Raw genomic sequence first — 19,398 nt, 5'->3', positions numbered from 1 at the left:
TGCTTCATGAGCGCCGTTCGCTTCTGACGGTTCACCTTGATGTGAAGGAGAACGACATCTGAATGATATAAATAATGCAAGTGCATGAGTATGACACGGTGCAGTTGTTGGAATCGCTGTCTAATGGCTCTCGGTTTCAGAAATGTCATTTGAAGGTGCCTTGCTGAAAGAGCCCCCATTTCTTCAGCACATGCAGATTTCAGAGTCGCCACTGGTTTGGTCTTGTTTTCCAGTAAAAATTAATTTCACGCAAGTTTTAAACGCTCACCTGGGCCCTCTTGTGTGTCACTTCTATAGTGTCATTTCTTTAGCAACATGTCAGTTTTACGTGGCACAGCTTATCCCAATGGTTTAAGTATATATATATATATATATATATATATATATATATATATATATATGTATATATATATATATATATATATATATGTGTGTGTGTGTGTGTGTATATGTATATATATATATATATATATATATATATATATATATATATATATATATATATATATACACACACTAGTAAACTACAGTACACTGGTAAACTACAGTACACTAGTAAACACAATATATATATATATATATATATATATATATATATATATATATATATATATATATATATATATATATATATATATTAGTGCTGTCAAAATTAGTGCGTTAACACAGGTGAATAATTTGAAATATTTAACAAGTTTAAAAAAAATTAACGCAATCCTGACGTGTAATTAACGTGCAAAGAAATGTGGATAAGACCATGGAAGCACTTTTTGAAGTACAGTTTTAGTATAAAACAATTAATGTCGCATCACCAGGATATCCAGTGTTTCCTCCAGAGTTTATTTAATTTCCTGTTTCATTTTTAATCTTTCAAATTTTGTTTTAATGGAGTTTGATACTGCATGGCGAACGGAAAGAAAAACCTCTGCATTTCGTGACTTGGTGGTCCTTTAAGGTAATCATAAATCGCTGTTTACATGGTAGACTCTTACTAAGAGTATTATCTTAATCATATTAAAAGCGGAGTATTGGTGTCCATGTAAATGTATCAGTGAAAGTGCCAGGTGGTGTCGCGAGCTGTCAAAGACAGCACATTCCTCTGCCTTTCTGCCTATATACATATGTGTGTGTGTGTGTGTGTGTGTGTGTGTGTGTGTGTGTGTGTGTGTGTGTGTGTGTGTGTGTATGTATGTATGTATGTGTATATATATATATATATATATATATATATATATATATATATATATATATATATATTTATGGGATAATAACCGTTTTCAAGGTATACCATGGTTTGGAAAAGTCAAGGTTTTAAAACCACCAACATTTTCTGTTATACCATTTCTAAGGTATGTGTACGATTTTTTATTTACATTTTTTAGGACAACACAGTATTTCCAGCAGAAAAGATATCCAAAGATGCAGTATTAAATTGTAAAGAAATCAGTGGTTTTGAAACTAATGAGGACAGCAGAAGTCCATTATTTAGAGCAGTAATCACAATATCGTGAAATCATGAAACTGTGATATTTTTAACTAAGGTTATGATACCGTCAGAATCTTATGCCAGTCCATGCCTAATATATATATTTCCATTTACATTTAGTCATTTAGCAGACGCTTTTATCCAAAGCAACTTACAAATGAGGACAAGGAAGCAATTTACACAACTATAAAAGCAAGGGCTGCATGATAAATAGTATTATTATCACGATAACGATATTTGTAGAATTAAATATTGTCGCGAATTTACAGTATAAAGGCCAAGCCGTTATTTTAATGGGTGGAGTTTAGGGATTGTACCGCCTCAAAAGCATGAGGTGACTGCATCTTAATTGCAAGTGTTAAAGAGCTAAAGCAGACAACATTTGTTTTATGCAGTTTGTTTGTTTTTTTGACACTTTTGCCAGTCATGTGGACAGGAGACACTGTATCCAATTGTAAAAAAAAAAAGTCATTGTGACCCTGTTCATGCAGGTATTCAGGTTTGTTTTCATCAATCTGATTCAACTTTTATTATTTACAAGGAAACAAAATGTAATTAAAAGTTTCAGATCAATTAACTCAATTTATTAAAAGACTAGCCTATTTTATGCATTAAATAATGAAATCGATAGCTAATTTCCTTTATTTCCGATTAGACACTTTATTCTGTTTTACAGTTGTACATATGCTTTTTTTAAATAACATTCGCTTAAACATTTTAGCACATTAAAAGTAATTAAATTATCTGTCTTTTGATTTAAGAGTTTATCCTCCAACACATGCGTCGCTCTCATGCCACGTTTAGTGTAGACCCAGTCTTAGGCCCACCCTAAATGTTCTCATTGGTTGAGATGCATGTTGACACGCCTCCCAAGCGTGTACTGTTCAACATTCCACCCATCCAGTGAGGCATAGTTTGTCTGTGTGTGTGTGTGTGTGTGTATTCAGAGCCAGTGAGCAATGGACTTTTAAAATAAAAATAAAAAAATGTGTTAACACATGATAAAATTACATTAATTAATTAATAGTATTTAATTTAATGAAACAACGCAATAATAATGCATTGACCTACTCAGACTTTGTCCATTCATTAATTTTCCTTCGACTTAGTCCCTTAATTCATCAACGGTCACCACATTGGAATGAACCACCAACTTTTCCAGCATACGTTTTACACAGCAGATGCCCTTTAAGCTGCAACCCAGTGCTGGAAAACTGCACTCTTCAATCATTAATTTTCTCTTCGGCTTAGTCTCTTTATTAATCTGGGGTCACCACAGCGGAATGAACCGCCAACATATCCAGCACATGTTTTATGCAGAAGATGCCCTTCCAGCTGCAACCCATCTCTGGGAAACATTCATACACATTCATTCACACTTATACACTACAGACACTTTAGCCTACCAAATTGATCTGTACCGCATGTCTTCGGACTGTGGGGGAAACCGGAGCACCCGGAGGAAACCCACCCGCAGGGAGAACATGCAAACTCCACACAGAAACACTAACTGACCCAGCTGAGGCTCGAAGCAGCGACCTTCTTGCTGTAAGGCCTGCCTAGTCTTATAAAATACAAAAATGTAAGTGTTGGATTAACTGGGAGAACAATAGAGTAAACATACTCAAAACCTAAACAAGTGTGTATCTCATGTAAATATCCCATATTGTTGGTTATGTTTAAAAACAGTTTTATAAATCTCAATAGATGGAGCGTCCAGAAAAACTCAAGAATTACAGAAGAAAGAAATGAAGACGAGCAGGGAGACTGTGCTCTGTTGTCCTCCTACACATCGTGATCCTGCACCTTTCATGTGCAAAGCAGATGTAGTCAATTGACATGCTAATGAGACGCACACACACAAAGATATGCAGGGACATTCGCTCATACACACATTCCCATGTATCAGTTCAAGCCCTTGCTGTCAGGCAGGCTCATTCCCTCCTCCCTCCACCCGCTTGTGCTCTCTTTAAGTGGAAACGATTGGAATTGAGTTCAGCGTTTCTCCCTTGAGAGGAAACCTGCCTGCCAACCGCCGTCCCGCCACACACTTACCCACCAGTGTGTGTGTGTGTGTGTGTGTGAGTCCCAAATCCTTTACAGCTACGTCGCACACTGCCATATTCCTGTAGATTGGTGACTAATCTACAGGATTAGATTAATTAATTAGTGGTTAATTGCCCTCGTGATGCTCCAGGGAGTGAGAATAAAGGATACTGTGTGTAGGTGTGTTTGCTTTATATGTAGGATTCTGCACTTTTTCTAGGTCATTAATCAATGTGTGATAACTTGTCTTTCAGTGTGTTATGCTGATAAGAGGAAATGTAATGAAAAAAGTAGAAAAATGCAAAATGGAAACATTTTCACTTGTGGTGTAATGCTTTTGGGTCCCAGTGAGTATTGGAGGTTGTCAATTGCATTCCAGTGAATGTAGTCCAAAATTTATTTGCAGGTCTGTTCTGTTAGGATCACAGATTGGAATCGATGCTAAATGCATACTTGAAGTGTAAAACGCATTGCACATTTCAGGGCATTTGAACAATTGGCTCACTTGGAGCAGTTGTTTTAGAATCTGGAACATTTCCCCCCTTTGTTTGGTTTGTTTAGGAACATGTAAATAAAGCAATCAGGATCAGATCTACACCAGAATAACTGGTCTTTCAGATTGGGGAAAAAAACCCAGATCAACCATCTAGTTCATGTTGGTCTTTTAGGGCCTACTCACACTATGCCATCCGTACCGTGCCCAGGCCCGTTTCCCGGATTGCTTGAAAAGTGTGAGTGCGCTGAATCGGGCTCAAGCACGGTTCACTTGGCCGGCCCTGGCCCGATTGGAAGAGGTGGGCCTGAGAGCGGTTCACTTGGGCTTTGGCACGGTACACTTGTGTGTGTGAGTGCGAGACCCAAATCAAACACACCTGAACCAATTAATTAGGACCTGAACACTACGTGATAATTACAGGCAGGTGTGTTTGATATGGGTTGCAACTGAAATCTGCAGGAAGGTGGCTCTCCAGGAACAGGGTTGGCCACTCCTGTCCTACGGGTTGCTTCAGGGTCTGGACACGGACTTTGATTTGCCTGTAAGTGACCACTGATCTAGGCTATCATTGCAACAACAACAAAAAAATGACATCTGTTTTGTTTTTGTGCCTGTCTGAATTTACATCGAGTGTCTGTTGAAACACTGACGGCAATGCGCTGTGATTTGGCCTCACCTTCGCTACAGCTCCTTCACTTGCCATGCTGAAATCCACAGAAACTCCACACACACACACACACACACACACACACACACACACATGAGGAAATGTGATGTCAACAACAGATATACATACTAAGAGGTGATTGGGCAGGTCTTCGCACGTGAATTGAAAGGTAATCAGATGCGTACAAAGGCGGAAATGCTTTGTTGCAGTTGTATTTATTAATAAACCATTATTAATAATGAATATTCTGAACCGTGGATTACAGGGCGCACCAAACCATGAGAGGACAACAGGACAATACTTTTTTTTTTTTATATACAGAGAACCGTTGCATCCCTACTGAAAACCATGAACAAAAAAGTATAAAACCACGTCACTTCAGACTCAATGTCCTCGAGCAGAACCATTTGAGAGTCTCTTCCATATACTGCATGATTTAGACGTATGATGGTGTGTTTAGGGTGTTCTGGACTCTCTACAAGAGTACAAGCGGTGGTGTCTGCAAGAGGCCCAGCAATAAGTCCATCACATCCCGGGCTATCGACTCCCTCTGGGGGATCAATACTGGAATGATGGGCCTCCTCTGTCTCGCCCATCCATCCACTGGGCCATTGAGCGCATGTTAATGTTATGAATTATTGAGAGAACGGTTACTATTGATTGGCTGTGGGGATTATTGAAGGGGTGAATTGCAGTGAGAGGGCGGGCGGAGGTCTGGAAGGAGGCGGAGGGAGTCTGCACCAACGGCCAGGTCAGAATCCTCAAGCAAGGTTTAAGTGTTCACTGAGAAAGCTGACCTCAGAGACGTTCAGGTCATAGGTTGCAGGAAGGACACAGTTGATGTTATGATGGGTGTTTTGTCTGTCTGATTGTTATAAGGGCACCTATGATGGAAATCAACTTTTGGAAGCTGTGAAATTGTGTGTTCAGTCATATTGGAGAGATATAAACACAAGTATATATATTTTTTTCAATTTCCAAACATTAAAACAGCATCTTAATCCCAGCAATTTTGAGGCCCACCGCAATGTGGCATGTGTGTTTGTTTTCACTTCAAATGTGTCTTCACAGCTATTAAAGTATCCTCAATCAGGGATGAGTTCAACACATGCACAGTATCTCCTAGTGGACCAGCTCAGTTTCAATATGTTTCAGACCCATTCTCTGCTTTTGTTCATGCACCATCCACAAAGACAGATAAGTTGGACTGCACCTGAGAGATGTGCGCAGATGTCCACAGACACTCCTGATGACCAAAAAAAACCACATCACAAGTAAAGTGTATACTGTTGATACTGTAAAGTACTGTAAAGTGTGTACTGTTTTAATGGTCTAACACAGGGGTCACCAATCTCGGTCCTGGAGGGCTGGTGTCCCTACAGGGTTTAACTCCAACTTGCCTCAATGAACCTGCCTGGATGTTTCAAGAATACCTAAAAAGACCTTGATTAGCTTGTTCAGGTGTGTTTGAATAGGGTTGGAGCTAAAATCTGCAGGACACTGGCTCTCCAGGAACAAGTTTGGTGACCCATGGTCTAACGTATACCTTGTCCTAGTCCAGGGGTGGCCAACCCTGTTCCTGGAGAGTCACTTTCCTGCAGATTTCAGTTGCAGCCCATATCAAACACACCTGAACCAATTAATTAGGACCTGAACACCACGTGATAATTACAGGCAGGTGTGTTTGATATGGGTTGCAACCGAAATCTGCAGGAAGGTGGCTCTCCAGGAACAGGGTTGGCCACCCCTGTGCTAGTCCATGCTGAAGAAAAAACAACTAAAGAAATTGAAACTAGCTTTAAGCTAATGTCATAAGTTTGGCAAGGTTGTTTAACCAAGTTAAACCAGCTCAGACCAGCAATTCTTTAGCAAGTCTGCTTTAGTGCTTGGTGTGAAAGCATCAGTATTTCATCTGAAAATTCCAGACATACATCCACGAGTTATTCTCTGGACAGGCAGTTTGTGAGTTTGAGGTGGGTGTCCAATCCTGCTCCTGGGCAGCCAGTGTTCTGTAGTATTTAACTCATGCTGCCCCAAAACACCTGTCTGCATGTTTCCAGTAATCGTGAAGACCTTGATTAGTTTGTTTAGGTGTAAGCTGTCTATTGGTAATGAAGCAAATATTTCAGTTTCTGCCATGTATACAATTGTTCATTTAACTAAATAATTATTTATTTTCAAACATATACTGATTGGATTTGACTCGGGGTATCCACTACAAATGGCTGCTCAATTAAATATTGCTGTGTTTATGTTTATACTTAGTCATTTGAGACCTGTTATGCAAAAACTAGTTGAACAAACACTGAGTTGCCGATTATGTTTCCAAGTCCAAACATCTTCTCAGAATATAGGTGAATTAAGTATAGTTGAATTAAGGTTATCATGCACTTTTATCATTCCTAATTGTCACAGCACAACTTACAAACTTGGTCCTGGAGGGCTGGTGTCCTGCAGATTTAGCTCCAACTTGCCTCAACACACCTGCACGGATGTTTCTAGAAAGTTTAGTAAAGCTGTGGTCACACTGGGCTTTTCCTCCCTTTGATTTCCATTCATACGCACGCGAATGCATCAGACCGGAAACGTGGGGTCATGCGTCAAGTTTCGCAGGTTGCTGCGCTGCAAAGATCAAGCTTGGTGAACTTTGACCTGCAAAATCGTATCACTTGACTGTGTGAGACCAATTGAGGTTCAAAACATGACCTCTCTGGACAGAAATTTAAAACATGAAGCAGTCGCTCGTTTTTTTAAAATCTCTAATAAGCTTGTTTAATCCTGCCCCTTTTCGCAGAGCCGCACGACAGAATATCGCATGCTCAAACTCTAAGGTGACTGCAGCTTAAAAGCTTGATACGAGTTGGAACTAAAGTTTGCAGGACACTGGCCCTCCAGGACCGAGTTTGGGCACCCCTGTCTTATCCTGTGGTCTGTTTCTGTTAGAGCAGGAGTGCCCAAACTCAGTCCTGGAGGGTTGGTGTCCTGTAGAGTTTAGCTTCAACTTAACCCAACAAACCTGCCATCTACATGATTACCTGGCTCAAGTGTGTCTGACTGGCGTTGAATCTAAACTATGCAGGACACTGGCCCTCCAGGACTGAGTTTGGGCACCCCAAGGCAGAGCAGAAAATTAAATGCATCCTTATAGTTTGCCACCTAATAATAATAATAATAATAATACATCAGTTTTAATAAACAAGACATTTGAAAGCATCTCAAATTCATTTAACCATCACCATAGATGAATATTATGAATGAATGTTAAAGGAATATGTACATAGGGATCACACACATGCAGTGTTGTTCTAGGATTCTGTTGTTCTGGAGTATGATACATTTGACCAAGCCAGATGAAAGACTTTTAATAATTGTTCCATTTGGTTGTTCTTTTTGAGAGGTTTCTGGCCATATTACAAATGCAATAAATAATGGTCAGAAAGAAAGCTTATGAAATAGTTTGATTTACAACAGGGTGAATTTCTCCTTCCATAATGAATTTGTATGTCCCAAGAACTTGTATTAACCCACTGAAACTAACAATAAGTTCAGTCAAAGCATCCCTAATTAAACAAGTACATTGTGCTTGCAGTTATCTAATGTAGTGTCTCTTTAAGTCCAGTACAATGTCCTTGTGTTCATTTCATGAAGTAACTGATTTCAAAACTTCCTCCAGAAATCTGGTTATCCTGAGCTAGCTTAAAACACTTTCCTCACTTTCTGTTCCGAGAACGCTCGCGAGACAAGAATCCAGTACCCTGGTGCTGAATCCCCATAGGCCTTTCTTAGCAAATGTTGCGGCACTAAAAAACGAAATCGCTGGAGCGTTCTGCTCCTCACTAGCATTATCTTCTATTGATCCCAGTCCTTAAGTGTGACCATAAATCCTGCCGTGCACTGCTGACCGAGGCCAGCTAGCAGAACCCTCTGCGTGAAAACTCTGAAACCCAAAACACTTCTTCCAATCTTTAGAAATTAAGATCAAGTCATTTGGATGGAAAATGTTTTTAGTTTTAATGCACTGCAAAAAGGTTGAAACCTCAAACTATCATTCTCACAGACAGCCTGAAGGCACGTCCGATTCAGGAATTCAGGAAATCACCGGTTCGAGTCAGACGAGACATAACTGGAATTATCCGAGGAGGCAGTCGTAGAATGCGAAAGTAAAATGACATTGATCGCTAGTAATGGCTTTTGAAATGAATCCAGGGTTTCTTGTTGAATGCAGCGAGCTTGGATGTACATAACAAACAATCTAAAAGCTTGTCTAATAGCTCACTATAAGCCAGGAAGACCAATATATCTATTCTCAAATAGTCTCATAATCCCCATTTACACAAACAATCGACGCTGCATCCATTAGGTGATGAGCTACAGGCTGCGTTTGTTGCTGAACAGAAAATCAGTGATTAAGTTGTTGGATGATAATGCAATTATAAAGCTGTTTCCAGGCACTTCTGCTTTGTTTTGATTCATATGAATCCAGGGGGTCTTTGTTATATTTGTTGAACATCCGCTGTCAGACTACAGAGTCGGCATAATTCTCAAATGTAAATATCTAATAAATTTGTTTCAGCTTAGTGACTCTAAAGATTCAATACATTTCACTATGTCTGATGGAGATTGTTTTGGATGTGGACAATTTGTGCAGATTTATTGTCTTGTAGCTTTTTTTAACAGGATTAGCGTAGCAAGAGCCTGTTGGGAAGGAAAGAGTGTGTTGTTGGAAAAAGGATTCTAGATCCAAACTCGTAGTGTTCCAGTAAGAAGACCAATCCAGCGCTGATGTTAATATATCAGAAGGTAGTGACAGCCAGGGTAAGTGTGTCTGTTGGTGTTTGTGTGTGTGTGTGTGTGTGTCAGATATAGTCTTTATGTGCCCTGTTTCATATTGTTTTGTAATTAAAAGATTCAAAAGTTGATTGAAATGTTGAAAGCAACAATCTTTTGTGGAAGCTCCTTTTACAATTCCACCCTGCTGAAAAATCCAGCTTAAACCAGCCGAGGCTTTAGCTGGTTGCCCAGCCTGATTTTAGAGGGGTTTTAGCCATTTCCAGGCTGGTTTCCAGCCTAGTCTTAGCTGGTCAGACTCGAAAATAACCAGCTAAATCCAGCTAAAACCAGCTTGACCAGCCTGGTTTAAGCTGGACATACCTGGTTTTGGCTGGACTCCCAGCCTGGCTAGGCTGGTCAAGCTGGTTTTAGCTGGTCATCTCCCAGCCTGTCCAGCTAAAACCAGGCTGGAAATGGCTGGAAACCAGCCTGGAAATGGCCAAAACCCCTCTAAAACCAGCCTGGCCGACCAGCTAAAACCAGTCAACCAGCCTAGGCTGGTTTAAGCTGGATTTTTCAGTAGGGCACTAGAGCTTAATTCCATTTTTGAATCCATCCCTGCTGAAAAATCCAGCTTAAACCAGCCTAGGATGGTCTTAGCTGGTCGACCAGCCTGGTTTTAGAAGGGGTTTTGGCCACTTTCAGGCTGGTTTCCAGCCTGGTCTTAGCTGGTCAGGCTGGAAAGTGACCAGCCAAAACTATCTAAAACCAGCTTGACCATCCTGGTTTAAGCTGGACGTAGCTGGTTTTGGCTGGGCTCCCAGCCTGGCTAGGCTGGTAAAGCTGGTTTTAGCTGGTCATCTCCCAGCCTGTCCAGCTAAAACCAGGCTGGAAATGGCCGGAAACCAGCCTGGAAGTGGCCAAAACCCCTCTAAAACCAGGCTGGTTGACCAGCTAAAACCAGCCAACCATGCTAGACTGGTTTAAGCTGGATTTTTCAGCAGGGATGGCAGCAGTACTTTTAGCTTAGCATAAGTCATTGAATCGAATTAGCATCATCACCAATAAAGTTGTTGGCAGTAGAACCATTATGTTTTGAGCATCCTGAGTTAGATTTCTGGCTTGTGGACCTTTCCGGATCCACAGCCCTCTCTCTCCATATTTATTTCCTGTCCATATTTCTATACTGTCCTATCACAATCGAGGGGTTTCGATATTACAATCGATATTATTTTAGTATTTAAAGTTGTCTATAGGGTGTGAATGGGGGAAATGGGTAGTACGATCGCCTCACAGCAAGAAGGTCGAGTCCCGGCTGGTTCAGTAGGCATTCCTCCGGGTGCTCCGGTTTCTCCCACAGTCCAAAGACTATAGGTGAATTTAATAAGCAAGAGTGTATGGGTGTTTCTCAGTGTTTGGTTGCAGCCGAAAGGGCATCTGCTGTGTAAAACACTTGCTGGATAAGTTGGCAGTTCATTCCACTGTGGTGACACGATAAATAAAGAGACTAAGCCAAAAAGAAAATGAATAAATAAATAGTTCTCGTTAACCTAATTGGTTCATTAGATAAAATCATAGAAATGTTTAGAAACAGTAAAAATATTGCACACATTTTGCCTAAATACCATAAAACATAAAATAGAAGACCAATTAATTGGATTAGTTGGTAAAAGATGTCAAATTAAAATCTAAATATGTGCATAGATCGCTGTGAAATACTGTGGCGGTGGAGTACTGCAGGAGGCGGCGCTCTTAAATCTGCTGCAGAACAGCATATATCATGTGACAGCTATAAAGGGCTGCCCTTTAGGGTGCAGCGGGTACGAGGAGCTTGACTCCTGTCTGAGTGATAGTGAGCCCTACATCATTCAGACCTCACCTTATCACTCGCTCACTCTCGCACCCTTATAAATGTCAGCGATAAATCTGCACTCAATCCTGCTCAGTGCATAACTCATACACAGACACACACACACACATGCGGACATAAACAAATATGCACTGTGTTTGACATGCACTCCGCATCTAGTTGTTGAGGTTTGATGCAACTTGTCTCGTTTCTCTGCACGTCTTTTACCTGTCGAGATGCCAGCGATGCTTTTTAACTGTGTCCTTATTTTAGATATCTGCCATCACCTCTCCATTCCTCCCTGGTGAGACGTAAAGCACCCTTTAGCCCCCCTCACGGCAACCTCTGAGCAAAGCCCCCATGAGAGCCAGCACAGGTCGGCCGTTGTGAAATATAGCAAGGCGTAATGACCCTCTAAATTAACTCCTTGTAACCCTGCATTTCTCAAATGGCCGTCATTAGCATATAATAGGGTGCAGGGAGACGAGAGAGGGCCAAGTCTGCCCTGCGGCAGGCCTGTGTCAACCCAGCACTCTGCCTCAGCACCGCAGGCACTGCTGTAACCGTACTGTAAAGTTCAGCCTTATAAACATGTCAGCTGGGCATGTAATTAACCGACCAGCCATTAGATAATGGATCTACTACCTGTGAGCCGCCTGTCATTCAGGTATAGCACACACACACGCTTTCTTTTTCCATCTGTGGTCCGAAGACCACCACTGTACATTTCCAGATTTTAGGAAATCAATGTGGTGATCTTGCAAGAAAACTTGTAATGGCTTTATGAACATGATTACTGCTATTTCCCCAATGGGATGATTAAAGCTACAAAGTTTTATTAGGTGGTCTATATTATTGGTTAGTTTCAATTGCATGCATTAAGCAGTCATAAGGAATGGAGCTGAGAAAGGAACTGGAACTTGAATGTAAAGGAATTTAATATGAGACGGAGGGAAAATGAAAGAGAAAAAAAGGACAAGGATCAGGAAAAAATATTTACATGGAAAAAATGGTGCAAAGGAAAAGCGAAAGAAGGGAAATGGGAGGATCAGAGAAGGGAATTGTACCAGGAAAAGAACCAGAAAAGCAAAATAGAAAGGAACTCGAAGAGAACCTGGCAAAGGAAGAAAATCAAAGAGAACAAAGAAAGGAATGGGAGGGCATGTAAGGAAATTTTAGAAGGTAGGCAAGAAAAAGAACATGGACAACAGGGTAATTGAATTGAAGCAGGAGACGAACCTTAAACGAAAAAAAGAAAAGAAAAAAGGAAATTGAAAAGCACAAGAAATGAATACAGGAGAATTGAACCAGAAAAGAGACCAGAAAAAAAAACTAAATTGAAAGGAACTCGTAAGGAGAACCTGACAAAGAAACAAAATGAAAAAAAAGGAATGGGAAGGAAATGTCAAAGAAAAGGTATGTTAAGGAAAGATCAGGAATGTAACCTGAAAAGGAGATAAAACAACACAAGAGAAAGGAACGGGAACAGGAAAGGAAAAAGAAATTAAATGGAAAGGAAAGAAACCATGAAGGAAAGCAGAGAAAACGGGAAGTGAATCAAACTAGAAAATGAAAATAAAGCAGAAGAAAAAGGAAATTGAAAAGTACAAGAAAGGAAAAGAGAGAACGAGAAAGAACAATAGAACCAGGATCTAAATAGAAAGGAACTTGGAACAGAATCTGGCAACGAAACAAAATGAAAAAAGGAATGGGAGGGAAAAGTCAAAGAAAAGATATGTAAAGGAATTTAACCTAGAAAGGACAGAGAGGGAACCTGAAAAGGAGATAAAGCAAAACAAGAGGAAGGAACAGAAAGTAAAAAGAAGAGGGAATTAAATGGAAAGGAACCATGAAGGGAAGGGGAGGAAAAGGGAAACGAATCAAACTAGGGAAATGGAAATGAAGCAGGAGAGGAACCTTGAACAGAAAAGAAAAAATAAAATTAGAAAGCACAAGAAAGGAAAAGAGGACCAGGCACATTTTTATGCAGCGGATGCCCTTCCAGCCGCAACCCATCTCTGGGAAACCTACCAATAAAATAAAATAAAGAACAAAGAAAGGAATGGTATCGGGAAGGACCAGGAAAGGTATGTAAAGAACTCACAGAAAATTAACCTGGAAAGAAGATAAAACAAAACAAGAGGAAAAAGAACAAGGAATTAAATGAAGAGAATATAACCATGAAGGGAAGGAAAGGAAATGGGAAATTAAAAAAACTAGGGAGATTGAAATAAAGTAGGGGAAGAACCTTAAACAGAAACAGAAAAGAAAAAAGAAAATGGTAAAGCACAAAAAAGGAAAAGAGAGGACCATAGAGAGGAATTGAACCAGGAAAGAAACCAGAAAAACAAAACAGAAAGGAACTCAAAAGACCTGGCAAAGCAACCAAATCAAAAAGAACCAAAAAAAATGGGACAGGGAAGGAGCAGGAAAGATAAAGGAAAGCACAGAAAATGAAACCAGAAACAAGAGAAAGGAACAGGAACAGGAAAGAAAGAAGAACAAGGTGTTAAACGGAAAGAAAAGGAACCATGAAGGGAAGGAGAGGAGAAGTGTAACAAACTAGGGAAATGGAAACGAAGCAGGAGAGGAACCTTGAATGGAAACAGAAAAAAAGAAAATGGAAAAGCACAAGAAATGAAAAGAGAGGACCATTGAGAGAGGAATTAAACCAGGAAAGAAACCAGAAAAACAAAATAGAAAGAAACTCAGAAGAGAACCTGGCAAAGGAACCAAATTAAAAAGAACAAAAAAAGTAATGGGAAGGAAAGGAACCATGACAGGTTGCAGGAAAAGGACGGAAATTAAAGGAAACCTGGCAAAGGAACAGAAAAAAAAAGAAAATATATAAAAAATGAAAGGGCCTGGAAAAGGAAAGGGGCCAGAAACAGTACCAGGAAAAAAAAAAAAGTAAAGAGGGAGCAAGGAAAGGAAAGGCGCTGTTCTGAACAGCTGTCATTGTGACACACAAAGATTGTGTTGATTTAAAAAAAGCCTCACTGCAATTGCAGCCACAAAAATCCCTTTTCTAATTGAGAGGCACGTCAAAGGCACATTGGTTTGGTAAGCCCCCCTCCTCCTCCTCCAGGTCCCCACCTCAATCACATTTACACCTCCACTTCATTCTCTCCCTCTGTAGTTATCTTTTTTCTTCTCAGCCTCAAATTAATGAAAAGCGGGCCAAAGAGGGAGCGCTTTCAGTCATTTTAACAGCCAGTTAATAAATGCGATTGCAAATGGAACTTGTCACCGCACGCTAGAGAGCAGTGCGCGGTCAATATCCCGGCTGGCAGGTGCTGAGGGTCACATATAAGTCAGTCCAGTGATGGATATGTATCCAATAATTGATGTAGGCCGTCTGTTATTGTGGGTTTCACTCCTGCCTCTATTGCTTATTAAAAGCTGTTTGCTTTAAGTACCAGGCTGCCCTGTAACTGCCCATGCTGGCTGCTAGCTGAACATCACAAACCACAGGCAATGGAGACCATGGACAAACTCGGCCTGTCAACACAAATAGCAGTTGTAAAATACCGTATTCTTGTTGAATTAATAATATAACATAAATAAACAAATAAAGCTGATGTGCAGAAACAATACGATAGTATATAAATAAACTGTGTGGCTCTATGTAATTATTTGGTAAGAAGCTGTGTAAAAGCTGATTTATTCTTAGCCATGCTGTTTGTGTTGCTCTGCAATAACACTTCCGAAACGCTAGCTGGCAGTAGGTTATGTTATGTTTCTCTGTATTGTGTTTCTTTACAGGTGTTTTGTTTTTTCTGAACGCTACCTTAATGTACAAGTAGCTTAAACTCGCTCATTCAGAGGTGGGAGCTGGCAGGCGTGCAACAACTTTAATCATAAGGTAAACCTTAAACAGTTTTCACCTGGAGCTACTTCACGAGACTCAACACTTCATGAGTTCACACTTGCAGTCGTTTAAGTATAAGGCGTATTTGGCGTGCTGTCCGGGGAGAGGGCTCTGAGCTTGGGGAGACACCCCAACTCGAGTTATTCCCCTTATCAGGAAACAAAGAGGAGTTGGGATTCGAGCGAAGTATCTAGCACGGCCTCAGAACGCTCCTCCTGGGAATGTAATGCTTAAGAGGTGAGGTGTCAGGGTGGTGGAGGGATGCTAAAGTCGTGTGATGCTACAGGTAAGACAGCTTTGGTATATTTAGAGGTTTGTTCAAGAACTGATTTGATAATAGAATAAATATCAATGACGTATTCGATACTGAAACTTCTGCGCATGCTCCTCCCAAAATTTGTTTACAAAACGTCACTTGTAGACACTTTCTCCATTGGGTTTGTTCAGCTCTTGGTCCTTCCCACACTGGTCACACCTAGCAAACCGAACAATAAAAGAGCATGTGCTATGTGAAGTTTAATTTCCTAAACTAATTTCGAGGGGGGTACGCGCTTATAATTAACCCAGATGGCTCATATTAGCTATTCACGATCCTCCAATCAAAGAATCCCAAGTTTCTATATATATATATATATATATAAATATATATATCATCCTTTTCCATTTTACAACTATCTTCGTCTTGAAGAAACCCCCCTCCTCCCCTTTCTTCCACCTTTTTGTGGTTGGGTCAATCAGTGCTTTTGAAAACACTATTGGTTGGGTTTAGGGATGGAGGAGGGTAGGTAAGTCGATAAGTCTGTCAGTCAGTCAGTTGACAGCGGCCTCTAGTGGACCTACATGAGAAAGCAGGCGTAAATGACACTTGCGGGACAAATTTGAGCGTACACAGCAGCCTCAGATGTATTCAAAAACTGCAAAAAAAACAAAAACATAGCTCCTGGGACATATTTGGCGCTCTCCAGAAATGTATATACAGTAGAGGTACGTTTTCAGATTGAGCCTGGTTTGAATATAGTAAAGAGATATAATTAGGAAGAAAGGTAGGAAAAGGATTGGTCACATGATTCTCAGGTAAGCACAAAAGGGTCACACTTTACAACAAGGTTTATTAGTTAATGTTAATTAATACATTTACTAACATGAACAAACAATGAACAATACATTCACTACTGTATTTGTTCATGCTAGTTAACGTTAGTTAATGAAAATACAGTAGTTCATTGTTAGTTTATGTTAACTCATGGTGCATTAACCAATGTTAACAAGCACGGACTTGAATGTTAATAATGCATTAGGAAATGTTTAATTATGATAAATAAATGCTGTACATGTGTTGTTCATGATTAGTTCATGTTAGTAAATGCATTAACGAATGAACCTTATTGTAAAGTGTTACCCACAAAAGGTTAAAATATCAGATACACCAACGCAATCTTACTAAACTTGTAACTTTTTGATCCAGTGTCTAATTTATACAAATATTTATGACCTTATTAATACATTTTAGTACAATTTGCTCAACCACCACCTCGCCGATAAGGGTTAGGGTTGGGGTGGGGCTTGGAAGCACGCTTCCTTTGAAATATTGTATGTTTTCACATAAATTAAATCATATGAGTTTGCAGAAATTAACCAGTAGTTACAGTTACAATAGTTACATTTCCTCGTGAGATTGGGCGGGAAACCCATGTGCTAACCATTGTGCCATGACTCGGAAAGGTCAAAGCATTTATTGAGCAGAGCAATATACAGTGTGTCGGCATGCTTATTTCTTGAAGAAGTGAGAAAGTGAGAGGATACAGATAGAAAGATGGATGGGAGGAAGCAGAAAGAGAGGGAGACACGTCAGGAATTACCGCAGGGCCAAGCGCTGCACGACTGGAAGGGTGTTGTTATTGTAAAACTCAGAAAGAGCTGCTATTGCACATTTCTGACATGTAGTGCTGCCTTTCAGGGCCTGATCAAAGTGCCCCAGCGCTTCTGCGTCTGATAACCAAATCAATTTTCCCAGTCTTTTGTTTTTCGCTGAATAATGCACATTTAGTTGTAACCTTCGGGCACAGAAGGAAGACAAGGCAGACGAGAGGGGCAAGAAATGGAAGGGGTGAGTTAAGGAGGAAAGTGCTATTCCTGTATATCCCGAGAAACGGAATATATTCCATAAAAGAGGGAAGAAACGGAGGGAAATATTCAATAAACTTAGCAGAAGGTTTAAAAGCGGGAAGGCTCTGGAGGACCGTGAACAGCGGGTTGGAGGCGGTTCGACAGGAGAGAACGGGATGATTAGAATATGAAATGTCTTGGAAGGAGGGGGGGGGGAGTGGGTGGGAACGGAGCCAGAGAAATGGAGAGGTGAGATTAAAAGATTACCTGTCTTCTTCTCTCGCCCTTCAGGACCCCAGCGTCTGTCTGCCACCGCTGCCAGACCAGACAAGTCAATGAAAGAGAGACAGCTTCAAAACAAGATAATCATTACAATCAATCCTCACCGTATTACCTCTGGTTGCTGATCACATTTTCAATCACATGGCTTTGTAATTGTGAATGTTTCTTGGCTTGTAAGAACTTATCATGTTAGAAAAGATCTGCCGGTGTATTATTCTAGGACCGAACTTAATATTTCAGTGGGGTGCATTTGTACAGCCAGATTTTGTTTGCTCAATTATTTCTGAAGATCTAAAAGTGAATGAACCAACTGCTGAAGCACAAAATGTAATCATTAAAACAGCATACCAATCTTTGAACACACTTCTCCTTGACAAGTAACATGTTGTGCTTACCTTATGACTTGACTGAACTGTAATTTCCGCCTCTTTTAAAAAAAAAATAAACTGTGAGAGTATGTGTGTGTGTAAGAAAGAGAGATCAAGCCATTGTTCTTGCTGCTCTGTGGTGAAAGACTGAGTTGTGTCACTCTTGATCTGTGTGCTGCTGTCTGTTCTGCTGGGTGAAATACCCTTGACCTGTCGCATCCGCAGACATTGATATTCAGTAACAAGCCCCACAAAACAAAACGATCCATATCACAAGGTGACAGGAGACAGCTCTTTCTCCGTGTGTGTGTTACTCTCTCACTCACTCTTTCTTCAGTATAAATGGGCTTTTAAAGTAAGTGCACATATGGCTGCGGCCTGCCCTGGCCCTTTAACCTTAACAGTGACAGGGGAGAGATTTCTCAAGGAACATCCAAAAAGTTGTCTATAGATTAGTTCCTGAACAATAGCTTTGGCAGGCGCAGAAAGAGAGAGAGGGAGAGAGAGATGGAGGGACAGTCGAGGAAGGAATGAAAAAGGACGGCCAAAAGGAGCAGACAGTACCTGTGTTCGATCTACTCTTGGCATTGACAAGTGAACTTGCTCTTTCTTGTCTTCTCTCTCTTTATATATATATATACATACACATTTCCTTCAGCAATGTACTCCAATACTTCAACAGTGTCATTTATCTACAGTCAAGGTTTATAAAAAAAGTCAACTACACTATAAGTTGTATAAGTATAACTACCTGTCCTCAAGTCTTTACACTGGCTGCCAGTTACATTCAGAATAGACTTTAAAGTATTATTACTTGTCTATAAATCACTAAATGGCCTAGGACCTAAATACATTACAGATATGCTCACTGAATACAAACCTAACAGATCACTATGATCTTTAGGATCTTATAAACTAGAAGTTCCAAGGGTTCAGTCAAAGCAGTGCCGTTGAAGCGATGTTTAGGTCCAGCTCAATGATATCCAGCTTCATCTGGTCGGTCAGTTGCGGGCAAGATGTGACATACCGTTTGCAAAATTACGAATCCCGCCACGCCAAGACCCGCCTTATGAAGCAGCTTGATTGGTTAGGGATGATTGATTGATCTGTGCATGCCCACAGTGTCATAAACTTACTTTTTCTAAATTAATCCGGCTCAAGTAGACTGAGCTGGTAAGATTTTTCAACCTCAAAGTACAAGTAACTTACTAAAAGTGAGTGTTAATAGCAGGTTGATAAAAACTGATTAAGGTCAATTTACTATTTTTAATTAAACACCATGTTTGCATTTACAGTGTGGAATCAGCTTCCAGAAATGATCAGATGTGCTCCAACATTAGGCACATTCAAATCAAGACTGAAAACACACCTGTTTAGCTGTGCCTTTAGTGAATGAGCACTGTGCTGCGTCCGACAGATTGCACTATCATGTTTTTCTCTTCTTCTTCATTCTTTTA

The 19,398-nt window shown here is 40.3% G+C and overlaps 2 long non-coding RNA genes across 2 annotated transcripts in view; one reads left to right on the top strand and one right to left on the bottom strand.

The window, feature by feature from the left end:
- Nucleotides 1–43, bottom strand: part of LOC147831197 (uncharacterized) — a 10,244-nt gene extending 10,201 nt beyond the window's left edge. Inside the window, exon 1 of the long non-coding RNA XR_015524205.1 lies at nucleotides 1–43. This exon is cut by the window's left edge and continues 713 nt beyond it. This is a non-coding gene — a long non-coding RNA (uncharacterized LOC147831197).
- A 10,431-nt stretch (nucleotides 44–10,474) lies between these two features.
- LOC147831196 (uncharacterized) lies at nucleotides 10,475–14,157 on the top strand. Its single transcript, XR_015524203.1, has 2 exons — nucleotides 10,475–13,051; nucleotides 13,204–14,157. It is a non-coding gene; the product is annotated as an uncharacterized LOC147831196 (long non-coding RNA).
- Nucleotides 14,158–19,398: the final 5,241 nt, after the last annotated feature.

Source organism: Danio rerio, chromosome 23 (genome assembly GCF_052040795.2).
Source record: "Danio rerio strain M-AB ecotype USA chromosome 23, GRCz13ab, whole genome shotgun sequence".
In the NCBI taxonomy this organism is placed as follows: domain Eukaryota; kingdom Metazoa; phylum Chordata; class Actinopteri; order Cypriniformes; family Danionidae; genus Danio; species Danio rerio.
This window is presented reverse-complemented; position numbering and strand designations above follow the sequence as displayed.